Here is a 14,704-nt window from a genome sequence, read left to right as displayed (position 1 = left end):
TACTTGTGACTCATGAGGCATTTAAGCCCATATTCCTGTAATTTTATTTTCTTTAGATGATTTGATAATAAACAAGTTTACAAACAATATTTTCATTCCACTGAGTGGAATCTACAAACCCCTCTCAAAGTCTTGTAAGGAAAGACATAGATTGAGAAACTATGTACTACTCTCAAAACCATATGAATCTTGGATTTGCAACTGATCCTCAAGAACTATACAGTTGAAGGCATCGATAAAACACATATTCTTGTACTCTATTTTTCATTCATATGATGAAATAACTAGCCAAGACCCATCTAAACCTGGGTCTCATATGCAACTTCAGGTTTAGAATCTTGAGGTTGCATATTTCAAGTTCCAATATATGATAACCATTTATATGAACTAAAGATATGAATCCTTGAGCTTCGTAACCTCTAGGTGCATAATGTACTTAGGACTGAATAGGTTTGGGCTCATGCTCATATTAAATGTAGTAGTCCATCCTTTGGATTGAAAGCAGTGTTATGTGGACACCACCATTTCCATTCCCACCCAAGATTTAGAATGTACCTTACTACTCTTGTGCACTTAGATAATTTCTTCTGTAAAAACACAAAAACTATAATAATATTGGATCCTAGTACTCTATAAGCAAAAAAATTATATTTATTCCTCCAGCTGTAATTCACCCTAATTACATAAAACTCCAACTTGAGTCATTAATGAATGGAATACCATTCAAAATAGGATGAATTAAGTGAATTCCAACTTGATATACATATTACCAACCATTCCATCAAATCACTTGGCATACGCATCTCATCACAATAGAGCCTTGACAACTATAAAGTTATGAGGCATTGAAATCTATAGACTTGCACTATTTTTCCAGATAATTATTTAATTAAATATTATATTCTTCACAAACTAAATAACTGACTAAACTGATTGGATTTTGATACTTTGCATAATTCTCTTATTACAACCAAGCCTTGAAAATTATGAAATTGTAAGGCATTGAAATCCACAATATTGCACTATTTTTTCCAATAATTATTTAAATATTATGTTCTTTGCAAACTCAACTACTGACTAAACTGATTGGATCCTGATATGCTACAAGCAAGTAAAGTATCTTTCTACTTATGACTGTAATCACCCATATTACATTATAATCCAACCCATGGTATGAGACATTTTCATTCAAAACCAACCTATCTCTATATCACTAGCACAGGAAGCTCCTTTCCTAACCGAGAAGAGTCGACCTTTCAATCACACCCAACAAATGAGAAGTGAAACCTTATCTAAAAAAGAGTTGGTCTCCTAATGTATATGACCAATCCTTCAAAAACAATGTTTGAAAAAGTTCTAATAGGTCTTGCATTGGATTTATTTAGGTTGGTCTTGGGTCAATCTTGGAGCAAGTAAGGTTCTGCACCTTATCGAGTCACTACCATACTAGGTTGGTTCAGACTAGGTCCACCTTAGAGGAGTTAGGTAAGTACTTGAAAGGAGGTCGTACGAGGATAACCCTTTGCAGAGCTTGGGTAAGACCTTTAAAGAACCAACCCTTTTCTCTTCGATAAGGGTCATCTTTCCACCACTCTTGGCATGTACAGAATACGATTCAGTATAGAACTATTTGATGGAATTCCAACTTCACTTTCAAACTAAGTGCACTTTCGAGTGCCTGTTGGATACTGTTGTTATTTCCACCCACTAATGCTTAGAAATAAACAAATATTAATTTAAATGAAGTGAATGGAGCTCTGAATAGGCCAATATAGAAAGCTAAATAGTCTTGATTATGGTGAAAAATTTCATGGTTAAGTGTCCTTTGAACCAAGAAGCCTTAAAATGGTGATGTGACCTTCCTGTGAAGTCCTCGTTACTAGGTATAAGTCTCATAGGTGATAATTGATGCCATGTGGTTTCATTTCACTGTATCCAATGCCACTTCTTCACCCTCTCACCTCATGCAATGAGCACATGATTAATTGGTCATTATGACCAATGCTCATTCGATATGAGTCACATTGAATAGATTTATATTCTAGACAATTCCATTGACTCAATAACTGCATTAAAAATTGTTCATTACAACTAATACGCATGGGAGGTGGGTCATGCAAAATGAATTGATACTCTTGAAAGCTCATTGTAACCTCATACAATGAATAGATGAGAGATTGGCCCTTATGATTAATGCTGATTGAAGATGACAGTGCACGTGAAATTGAGCATTATGACTAATGCACATCGTAAATGGGTCCTGCTAAATAACTTAATATTCTAGTTAGCTCCCTTGATGCAATGAATGATAAATTTGTCATTATGACTAATTCTCCTAGGAGATGGTTCGAGACAGAATTCCCTTGATACAATGACTACATTAGAAATTGGTCATTATGACTAACGGCTAATGGTCATGCGAGATGGGTCATGTTGAATAACTTAATACCCTAGCAATTTCACCTAACGTAAAGAGGGTATGAGAAATTGTGTTGAAAATTGGCAGGTAAGGGATGAATTTAATTGAATAAAATTTCATTTCTGACTATTCTAGGGTAGCTTTCTAAATATAGAAAGTCACATCTATAATTGCAACAATGACTTTCCAAAATTAGTAAGTCACCTTACTTCAATTGGTAATGATGTATAGATGATGGAAAATCAGTTAACTTATCCTTAGTCAATCTAAATTTTTTAATTTTTTAATTTAATCGTCAATTTTATTATTATTATTATTATTACACTTATGATACTATAATATTATCTAAAAATGAATTACTTGTCACCTCTCCTACTTGGCTCTCAATCATGACACTTCACATTTCTCTCTTTGATGGCAAATCAATCTCTCTTATTCAATTATGGAATTAGTCTATCTCTCTCTCTCTTAGAGGATTCATTCCTCTCTCTTTAATGCTCTTCCACATTGTTACCACTCAAACTAGCAAGTGACCTAAGGGGGATTCCTAAAGGGTTAAATTCTAGATCAAGGGAAGAAAATGAAGGCTTATCCCACTATCACCTTAGTTAAGGCTCCATGCTATTTACATATTTTCAGCAATGGGAGGAGACCTTATACATATGGAGTCATAAATGAATGATAAATCAACAAATGGGTATAAAGTGACCCAAACAATCCCTTTCTAGAAGATAGTCAAGAATGGAGCTTTCTTGCTTTCTAAGCAAGGTAAAATATATTCTAAGAGAAGGATGGGAGGATTTTATGGTTAGTTTTAGGGAATATAACTTGTGAAAGAGTTTCCCAATCCCTAAAATCCTTATTGGAATTGGTATCTTGGATGGTTCTTCAAGAATTGTCTTTCCAAAGAAATGGGACCACACGGGACCAAGTGGACTCAACCTAGGTTAGGAGGCAAGAATTTAGCAAGCAATGAAATTTTTAACCTAGAGAAGGAGGGGGAAAGGATCGAAGAAAGGATTTTCACATAAAGGTGATGAATTGATTTTGTGAGGCACTAGCCTCGAGGATACTAGGGCAAAGTCACATCTCGAAGCTAGTTCTTGGCTTTTTTCACAACTCCATCGTTAGAATGGCTTAAAAATTTGAGGAGGCCTTGAGGACACACCTATGCAGGAGAGGCTAGGAGATTCAAATCTTTAGAGGGCTACTTTGTTGGGAAAATGATTCTTGAGGTGACACAGCTTGGTTAGACATAGAAAAGGTGAAAAGGAATTATATTTTGAATGACCACCTCTTGGTAGATCAATTCCCTAATCTTGGTAGAATGGAGTCTATGATAAATATAAATGAGTACCTTGTTTCTTAGTCAAGGAGGCCTTAAGAATACCTCACTAGCCTTTTATGGAAAAGGGAAGAAACCTTACATCTTTTATACTTCGACTTGCAAAAGGTGGTGGCTTATAAAGATGAATTTGTTGATAGAATTATCGCTAGGAAATTTAATTCAAGTTACTTGGCCCATACATTGAGAGATGCTATATAGAGACAAAATTCCATAATTTAAGCAGTAAATGCATGCAACAATTAGCCTTAAAAATATCGAAAATCCCAGGCCAATGTATATGACAAAGTAAAACCAGAATAACATTAAAATCATATACTTACATGTAATAGAACATATCCAACCATCCATAATCTCACATTGGACAACTATATCTATAATCAATGCAACTCCCACCCATAAGGGAAACATCTATGTTCCCTCCACAGTAAGTTCTTAATTGTGCTGAAGAATGTAACTCATTTCTAATTTGTTTACAGGCTTTGATATTTTAAAAGACTTGTCATATCTTCGAAAGTAATGTTAAGATCATAGATATAATGAGTTTGATATTTTTTTGAGCTACTGATGTGATTTAGTGTTTGTAACAAAACCTCGGAAATAAGTTGAAGTATTGAAGTATAGTCTCATGTTGATTATGTTTGTAAATTCTAATGATTCCATTATTATAATATTTGGATACGACTAAATTCATGCTTCTATATATTTGGTTGTACTTGCTATCTAAGTTGTGCAGGTACATCATACTTAAGATGGTGAAGATGTTCGTAAGAGAAGTTGATATGATAAGCATGATGAGAAGGATGGAATCCATAAAAAAAAATTCCAATATCGAAAGAAGAAGTTGATCTTCCTAGGTTAAGAGGGAGCCTGAATAGAAGAAAACTCCCTAGTTGAGATAACATAGTTCTGATTGGAGAATGAATTTTAAAGGGTATGTTGTTGCAAGTGATGTAGTAAAGAAAAGTGTATGATTGAGAAATCTTTTGCCAAAGATTGATAGTCCTACTAAGATAAGTTGATAAGCAACATCGAGATGTCTAGAAGACCCCGAAGGTTTCTATTTTGTTATGTAATTTTGAAAGTGTACTATTGATTGGGATTGTGTTTATATAGGTAAAAATATCTCGATGTTTTGATAAGCATGCTCGTTGTTGCTCAGTTTGATCAGGAAAGATTTATTGTTAAGGATTTGTGAATGAAGCATTCCTTGGGAGGACATCTCGTCGACACTTTGTGTTGATGTCTTGAAGTATCAAAGGTGGCATTGGTCATTAAGAGCTAACATGCACCTGGATCATTGGGTTGATGGTTAGTAAGTAAGATTGATGGCACCTAGAGAGGCTAAAAGCTTGAGTCCATCTTAGTCCCACTCAGATAGATTGCCCTAGTCACGAATCTAGTCTGTGGCATTGTGGCGAGTAAATTATTGAGAGACCTTGTAAGTTTGGATTTATAAGATCACATAACTAAAAGAAATAACTTAAACAACCAATTCATATCATTGCAGTACTTGAAAGGTATTATTTTTGTTCCTACACTAAATTAGTTATTCATGTTAGTCATTTTTATTGTATTACTTATTAGTTAGTCATGTAATTTAACACGAGACTAAATTAGTCATTTATGTTAGTCATTTTTAGTCAGTTCACTTAAGATTGCTTATTTTTGGTAGTATTTCACTTAGAAAAGTTGCGGTGACTAACTTTTTAGTCACCTAGTCACAAATTTCTCATTTTAAACTAGTCTCATTACGTCCCCAAATGGCTTTAGGAAGAGAGTTGCAACTGCCCATAGATCTCTAACTAAGACTCTGATAGGAAAAAAAAAATTATATTGGACTCTTAGCATCAAACTACAACTAGGGAAACCTCTCTCATTTGATTCCACTAGCTAAAAAAAATGATTCGATGATATGAAGAACTTGGGTTTTGTTCAATGAGAGACAATGTAATTTTTTCCAAAACATTCTATTTTACAAGACAATAATTCTAGAAATTGTGGGTATCATTCTCATGTGGTCCTTGGCCAACCACACTTATAGGAGACTACAAGAGAATTATTCTGCTCGGTTTGGATTTTATGCCCCTGAACAAAATTCTCATTATGTCCCTGTTGAGCTTCAAGAAGTGAGTTACAACTCACATTAAAACTACAATTTGGACTCTAATCGAAAAAACCATTGATCACATTATAGTTATAAAATTGAATGACAACTAGGGGTACCTCTCTCATTTGATTCCACTAGCAATTTCACCAGATGTTGCAAAGGAAACGTCATAAGGCATAAATTGAATAAGAATTGTGACATGTAAATTATCATTGAAGATAAGATTTAGTAAACTAGATTCCATTCAAAGGTAGAAGATGATGGTAAATGATTTATATTATGTGAAATTTACATAATGCATAATTGTTTTAAGATATATTGCCTCTTGAAAAGAAAAAAGAAAATGTGAACAACATGATGGTTATCCTTCGAGGTTTAAATTTGCATAACAACTTGTTGAATACATCATAGAGTCGAAGAAGCAATAAACAACCTACAAAAGTAATATTTCATTCAAAATATATAGATGAATTATTATTATTTTAAATATGGAAATTAAATGTTAAAATTGACTACAATGAGTTTGTATGTGAATTGTGTTATAATGAAATTGGAGTGAATGAAATGGAGCTTACCATTGTAATGGGAATTTCAATACTTCTAGTAAAAAATGCAAGGGAATGATGGTATATCAAACACCATTGAAGATTTATGCGTAATTGAAGATTCATAATTCTTGATTGTCAGTCTGTTCGTATTTTTAACTTTTTGTCACATTCAAGTATGTGGATTATACGTTTCAGAGTAGATTTTATTTTTAGTAATAATTGTAAAGTTGGTCGAAGGTGGTATAGCGGCATGTTTGGATTTCACACTCGTAGAAACATTGTTTCTATATTGTGTAATTTAATTACTACTTCCTTTATTTCTTTGAAGTAACTATATTTTTGTGATATATGCGAGTCCACATGCCTTGTTTCGAAAGATAGATAAGGCTAAAAGGAAGTAGTTAAAAAATGTAATAACAATGTAATATTCACAACTATGTATTAATAATGAGTAAATTTAACTATTGTTAATAGATAGAAAATGCATGTGATAAAAGTAGATTGAGCTTAATAATTATGGGAAACCTTTTGGAGATGTTAACATATGGATTGGAGCACGTCGTAGAGGAGGTACTTAATGGAGAATTTCTTCTGCATGATTTCTGTGAGAAATATTTTTGTTGTCTTTCATTTTTATGTAATGATCAAAATTGAATATGGGGCAAATTTCGAGATCTTGTAGAGAAGGGACTCTTGACATTGTTGTGAACGTGAGACCTTGATGTTCAATTTTTACCTGTGTCTATTATTTCTTTTGGCAATGTCATACCCTAATATTTATGTATAGTTAATTCCCAAGCCATCTTTCATGGATTTTGTGCACGTCCATTTTGTTTTATTGTTGAAATAGGAAAGTGAGTAGGATTTATTTCATCCTAAGGAGGCTCGATGTATTTCGGAAAATATATGATAATAAATGTTGGAATTTGTGTAGGTGTAGTTTATTCTTTGTAAGAGATAGATGTAAATTTCTCGAGGGAACCATTAACAAGTCCGACTAAAACCCAAAGGTTGGAAGTTAGCATTACTTTTTGGCCTTTGCATAAAAAGACAATTCGCTCAAGTTGATCGTCTTCTGAGGAAAGGCTATAATATGTGTTGTCATCTTCTGTGATGGATCTTGTAATAGGATTCTCTTCATTTTATTGTCAATACTCATCCGTAAGACAAATTTATTGACATATGTGATGACTATTCCTTGGTAGACAAACAAAGGGTATGTTATACAAACACAATTATTGAAGATTTGAGTCATACAGATACATTTCCACCTCTAGATGGCTCTATTGTTAACAATAACAAAGTTGGACAACCCTAGAAGGTTTATGAAACGTGTAATGAAACCCTCGATGACATATACAACTTGAGTGCCAAGAATGAAAACGATGTAAAGAAAATCATTTATGAAGAATATGGACTTGACCAAATAAAATTTTTCTCTCTCGACCACATCAAATGAAAATATGTTCTCTTCTCCATGAACTTGTGGACAATCATTCATGAACTATATTTTTAAAAGGAAATGTTGACAACGAACCTCTAACAAATCCACATGAATTCAATGTTGAGGGACAATTTTGGGGCTTGGAAAAGGTACACTCTAGAATGATCAATGATATAGGTCCAAATGATCTTGAAACCAACAAGAGAACATTTTCTCAAGGTAGCCATAGACAAGAACTCGCTGCTCTGACCATTCATCTTATGGGGTACCTTTCAAAGTGTGATTCACATCAATAAGATCTGTATACACATAGGTAACCAAAAAACATGAATTGCAGGAAATAAAAAAAAGGCTACTAGTAGGAGTAACAAGTTTGGATATGATCATGAGCCTTATGATATTTTTCATAGGAAATATTCTCTCTAGCACATTGAATATATGGTTCATCCCGAGTGGACTATTTTCTTGCATCATTACATTGGTGTCAATGCTACAAGTGAAAGGGTTGATGCTAAGTTGAATATTTAAATCAAATTTGTTGGAACCAAGCAACGAGTGGTTCACAACTATAGGCTTGTTGAGCACCATGCAAATATAGCTAAAGGAAAACATTTTGATGCGCAATCTAGTGCTAGAAGCCATGTACAACCAAGTCAAGAAATTGACATATTTGTCAAATTTTTAAGTGCAACTTACATGACATGATACCACAGATAGTTGTAGTTGTGGATGCCTCGCTAACTACTGTTATAAATTCTAGGAAGACAAATGACAAATGAATTCATGCCCACTCTTATCAATGTGAAATATTTTAGAAGAATGATATTCATGCTCCTAGAAGAATAGCTAACTCACGTGATTTTTTATATCTATAGGAACAATGGGACCCATACCCCCTCCATGACTCTGATTTTCTTTTCGACAATGAAATAATGGAAAGAATGGAAAGCATTTTAAACTTCAAAGATTCATAGTTTTAATTTTTACCACAAAATGGAAGGGTGACCAACCAAGAGTCAATTATGATGCAAAAATCATCCTAAAATAGCATGATAAACAAAAATAATGCGCTTGTACTCTAAAATTACTTAGTGTTTGACATGAGACTAGGAAATGAAATTTGGATTTTAGAAGTATTTCACATGGATCAATGATTGCATTAAAAAATTATTAAATAGGGGACAGTTTGGTTGGATCACAACAAGTGCAATAGAAATATGGTTCATTTTGGTTGGATCACTAGCACTTGCAACAACCTTAGGGGTTAGAGAAAGTGCTAGTGACACACGAGAAATAAACCTCCATCATGTTCTCTTCTAAGACATAGTGCTGCAAAATTAAATCACCTCATAATTGTTTTCATATTCTAAACAAGAAGTAGTAAAATTAATATTATATTGTGCAAAATGAAACTGTGACAACATACATCCATGTAACAGAGGCCACATCAAGTAACCAATTTAAAATAATTTATCACAATGTTGTGGCCATGTTAGATAGCTACGCTTTAACTAGAACCCAAACTTTGAATGGCATAAGAGTGAGATAATGCTAGGCCTATGACAAGATTGGCAAGAGAAAAAAATAGCCCAGAAAAATAGAAAATAAACAATTACTAGTGACGAGTCTTTATTAGTTTTTAAAGCAGGGGGATTTCTTAGACCCCAATAAGGCTCATTGTTTTTTGTGATTGAAACCATGTGTAATCCTACAGAATTTGGCACAATAGATAACCGAGCCATGGCTCATCAACCAAAGGGATCTGAAAACATTCCATTGTAATAAGCCTGGAATGAGGGAAGGAACATTTACAACACAAATATAAAAGGAAGCATCTTGTCAAATGAACCAATAAAGAGTAAATAATTTTATTTTAAATAAATTTAAAAACTGAAACTAAGAGACGTAGGACCTTAGAACAACAGAGGAATGACTGACAACAGTGACAAACATGTAGTATTATAATCAGCGTGAAACAAATGAAACTAGGCACATAGAAGATTTAGGTAAGCAATACAATGCACTAACAACGACAGCTCCACTGATATAAATGATAGGAACAACCCTCGTTTTTCAGTAGTTATATTTTTTCTTATAGGCCCATTGGGCATGGACATTGAAGTTTTTTCTTTTACAATTATGCACCATATAGACAACCCTTTAAAAGGTAAAGCTACGAACATAATTTCAGCAAAGTCGGTTGGACGAGAAACTATGTTGCAAAAGATATCATAGTTGGTGTTAAATCTAGAGTTGCAATGTTGCAAGGTGTGGAACAATCGGCAGATGTTGTAAACGTGACAATGGGACAAAAGGGTTGCAATGTTGTTATTGAACAAATTTATGGTGCTCCAAAAGTAAGAAACGATGGTGTTACCATGGTAAGACGTATTGAGTTCAGTGACAAGTTAAAGAATGTCGGTGGAAGTATTGTGAAGCATGTTTCCAATGCTACAAATGATGTTGTAGGATATGGCACTACCTGTGAGACCATCCCTTCTCATTCAATATTCACAGAAGGCTATAAGTCACTTGCAGCTGGGATGAATGTAATGGACTTGAGAAGGGCCATTAGCATCGAAACTGATGCAGTTGTGGTGCATTTGAAAAGTAGAGCAAGGATGATAAGCACATCCGAGGAAATTGCACAGGTAGGCACCATCTCAAAAAATGGTGAAACTTAAATTGGTGAACTGATTGCCAAAGAGTTGTAAGAAGTTGGCAAGAAGGGATTCATAACTATTGGAGATGGAAAGACATTGTACAATGAATTGGAGGTTACTGAAGGAATGAAGCTAGACAGGGGTTATATGCCCTGTATTTTATCAAAAATGAGAAGGCCCAAAAATGCGAATTAGAGAATCCTATGATTTTCATACCTGAAAAGAAAATTTCAAATTTTGATGTAGTTGTCTCAGCAATGAAGCGGGACTTTAAAAAACAAATAACTCTTCTAATTGTTTCTTAGGATGTAGAGATTGATGCACTAGCAACCCTAATTCTAAATAAAATTGGTGTCAGAGTCAAGGTCTGTGCAATCAAAGCTCGGGGCTTTGGAGAAAACAGAAAAGACAACTTGGCGGATCTTGATGTACTTACTGGTGGTCAAATGATTACAGAAGAACTTTGTGTGAACCTTGAAACGTTTGAAGCTGATATGTTTGGTTCAGTAAAGAAGGTAATTGTATCGAAGGATGACACAGTTATTCTTGATGGAGGTGGTGATAAGAAGGCTATAGAAGAAAGATATGAGAAGATTTAGGCTTCCATTCAAGTTAGCACGACAAAGTATGATAAGGATAATTATCAGGAGAGGTTGCAAAATATTTCAGGAGGGGTTGCAGTTCTTAATATTGGTGGTGCTAGTGAAGCGGAAGTAGGGGAGAAGAAAGACAGAGTTACAGATGCCTTGAATGACACTAAGGCATCACTTGAGGAGATTATTGTGCCAGGAGGTAGGATTGATCTTCTTTATGTGACAAAGGAACTAGAAAAACATCAAACTGCGAACTTGACCAAAATATTGGAGTGAAAATTATTCAGAATGCATGGAAGATGCCTGTATATACGATTGCTGCAAATGACAGTGTGGAAGGTGCAGTGGTTGTTGGGAAATTAATGGAGCAAGATAATCTTGACCTTGGATATGATGCTGCCAAAGGTGAATATGTTGACATGGTGAAGGGAGGGATTATTTATCCCCTGAAAGTGATAAGAACTGCTTTGGTTGATGTTGCAAGTGTGCTTTCATTGTTAACCACAACAAAGTGCATCGTTGTTGAGATTCTGAAGGATGAGAAGGAAGGCCCAGCTATGGCCCTTGTTTTGAAGGTTAAAATTCGGGTCAATTAGTTTGACCCTAGATTGGGTTTCTGGTTCTTCTCTCTGGTAAAGCTTCTTTTTATCCTTTCTAAACCTTCTTATCAAGGTAGATAGAGTAAGCATATAAAGTACTAGATCCATAACCTATAACATCATTATACGTGCTAGCAACATATTCTATAACTTCCCCTCTACTGGTTATTTAGAATTCACTAGCAGGAGTAGCAGCTTCAGTAGTTTATCCAATGGTACCACCTATAGTAGAGGAAGAAGTTGAAGCACCAGTAGTAGCATCAGTACCAGCATAGCCACTTTACCTATAAGAAAGGACTAGTACATCACTAGTATATATGGTAGAGTTATTTATTGATCCAAAAGTAGTATAGCTAGCAGTTTACTACTGCTATTACCTTTTCTAGAACCGTCGTTTCTACTATCTGTGAAATCGATGGATCCATATCTCAATCATCTATTGGTGAAACGGTAGCTACTAGGTCTGGGTCTGGCTCCGCTACTGGCCCTGGAGAGGATGATGAAGTTAAAGCTGACATAAAGGAAAATTTGTCGATTAAAGTGCCCTGCAGTTTCTACAACCTATCTTTTCTGCAGGGAAAAAGTGTAATCAAAGAGAGACCAAAGATTTTTTTTCCTTATTCACCTACCGGAGATGATAATTTATTCAAAGAGCAATTTTTTAAGAAAACAAAAAAAACCCAAAAAAATACCTATTTTAGGCAAAAACCATGGAAGATCAGGCCTCACAGAAGGAATGGTTGTAACTGCAGACCTCATAAACCTGTCTTGGTGGTCTCGAAGGGTGTTTTTAGAACTGCCTCACCTGTTAATGCTCCACAATACTCCCCGACCATAGTGGAGTTAATGTGTTCACCGACTAGTCGTCCTCAAAGAATGGATTATCTATCTGCTCAAAATTTTCCGAAAATGCTTCAACACCAAATTATTTGAGAACCGCTTGAAATTTGAAAATTTCCCAAAGAAATGTTCTAAAAGTGCCCCATCGATGTTGGGAAAATGTCTCTTCATTAATTTGATCTCATCTTTTTTTTAATGACTAGGATCTCATTTTGCTTTTTATATTATTGGTAAGATGAATATGGCTTGATTATTCAATATCTATGGTAATAGAACCAAATTTATGTATAAGATGAATAGTTATAGGTAAGAATTTCCATAAACTATCATGATTTCTATGTCACATATTGTTGGCTCTAATTGCATAAATAGTTTCATCATAATTAATAGATAAAATAACCATGACTATAGGTAACATTTTTGATGGATTTCACTCATTGTTAACTAGATTTATGATAACCATGACTATAGGTAACATTTTTGATGGATTTCACTCATTGTTAACTAGATTTATGATTTCCTTGTGACTGAAGTTGAAAAATGAAAATACAAATTATTTAAGAAATGAGAGTAATGATTATTTGAAGGGTGTTGCAAAGCATATGGCTTGAGCTTTTATATGAGACAACTATATATTGCTAGAAGAATAGAGCTTGAAAGATAAAAAGTGGAGAAATAGGCATAAACATATAACATGAAAAATTTCGAACACTTTTTCATGCTAGATATTCCAAAATGTATAGTAGCAGTCAATAGGAATTAGCTACTAAAGGAAAATATTAAACATTGTCCATAGAACATACATGGGGAAAATATTTTATTTGTAGGGGTTGTATTGAAGTGGCTTGGGAACTTATACATGGACCATGAACATTAGGTTACACCTCTTTTGGGCCCTAGGGGACTAGTTTTCATCCTTAAACAATGTTGAAGACCCTAAGAACCATCCCTTAGATGGTCTCCATGAGCACCACTAGGCCAACTATTCACCTTAGAGGCACTAGGTGGTGGTTCTGTACCATGTGCATAGTCTATATTATTACTAAGCCTTGAAAATTACTAGTAGGCCCTAGGATGGTAATGGTGTTTGTCCTTAGATGATGTTCAAGGTCCCTAAAAAATCCATCCTTGTTGGGAAAAACTTCACATCCGCACCCATACAACATCTATATACCTATGGTTTATAATGAAGGTAAATAGTGATCCCCATCACCTAATTGCGAAAGAAGCCCTAAATAACCTAGATGCCATCTCACACATGTCCCTCATATTAGCACATCCTACATTATCTATTAGTTCATGGAGATACATGGTTCAAGAAATATCACTTGGACTAGATTCCATTGAAGGATGAGATGTAGGGCCAACTGTATTAAGGACACCTCAAGGTCAACTAACAAGAATGCAATGTATTAGTTTTTGGCACATCCACCTATCAAAATATGACAATATTGGGTACTAGACATCGTTAAGTAGGATACTAGTCACCAACAAGAAACCTCAATATTGATAGAGTAATGATGTGGTGAGTTAATGTGGAACGGAGGATACTATATGTAAATTATGTGGGAGTTGATTTGACATGCTAATGTCTTATTATGATGTGGCACCAATGTGGGTCTATTTGACATGGAAGACCAATGTGGCAAGTGATGTGGCATGTTGACATGGTAATGGAGGGTTCACTTGGCACCAAGGTGATGGCTAGGTGATGACCACATAGCCACGATGTGGATGTTGGGCTTTTGGATGTTAAGATATCAACTAATTAGTATCAATGACACACTTTAGCCTCTTACCAAGGGCCTGGTGGCTTGATAGCTCAACCATTGGCCTTTTGATATATGGTGTATAGAGATATGAGGGCTTAAATCTACAAGCCCATTGTTTGGTTATGTGAAGACCGATTAAGAAAGTTTTAAACTAATGTGATATTTCCCAAGAGGTCTATAATGGTCTATAATGGATATAATAGCCAATGGAATAGGTAGGATATTGTGGAAGTTGATAGGCCATTTTATAATGATGAGTTGTGAGAAAAGGGTTGCCACTTGTTTGACAAGAAGCACGGTATGGAAATTGGTGTTTATTTGGAAGATAATTATCTAGTACTCTATTTTTTAGGCTCATAAACTTGCTAATG

General features: G+C 34.7%; 1 pseudogene; it reads left to right on the top strand.

Annotated features, from left to right (window-relative positions):
- Positions 1–1,130: 1,130 nt before the first annotated feature.
- Positions 1,131–11,718, top strand: LOC149265400 (chaperonin CPN60-2, mitochondrial pseudogene; annotated as a pseudogene).
- The last annotated feature ends 2,986 nt before the right edge of the window (positions 11,719–14,704 follow it).

This window comes from Pinus tabuliformis, chromosome 6 (assembly GCF_031772625.1).
Source record: "Pinus tabuliformis cultivar Carrire ecotype Pingquan chromosome 6, CPIR1, whole genome shotgun sequence".
Lineage (NCBI taxonomy): Eukaryota > Viridiplantae > Streptophyta > Pinopsida > Pinales > Pinaceae > Pinus > Pinus tabuliformis.
Note: the sequence above shows the minus strand (reverse complement) of the source record. Positions and strands in the feature narration are given on the sequence as shown.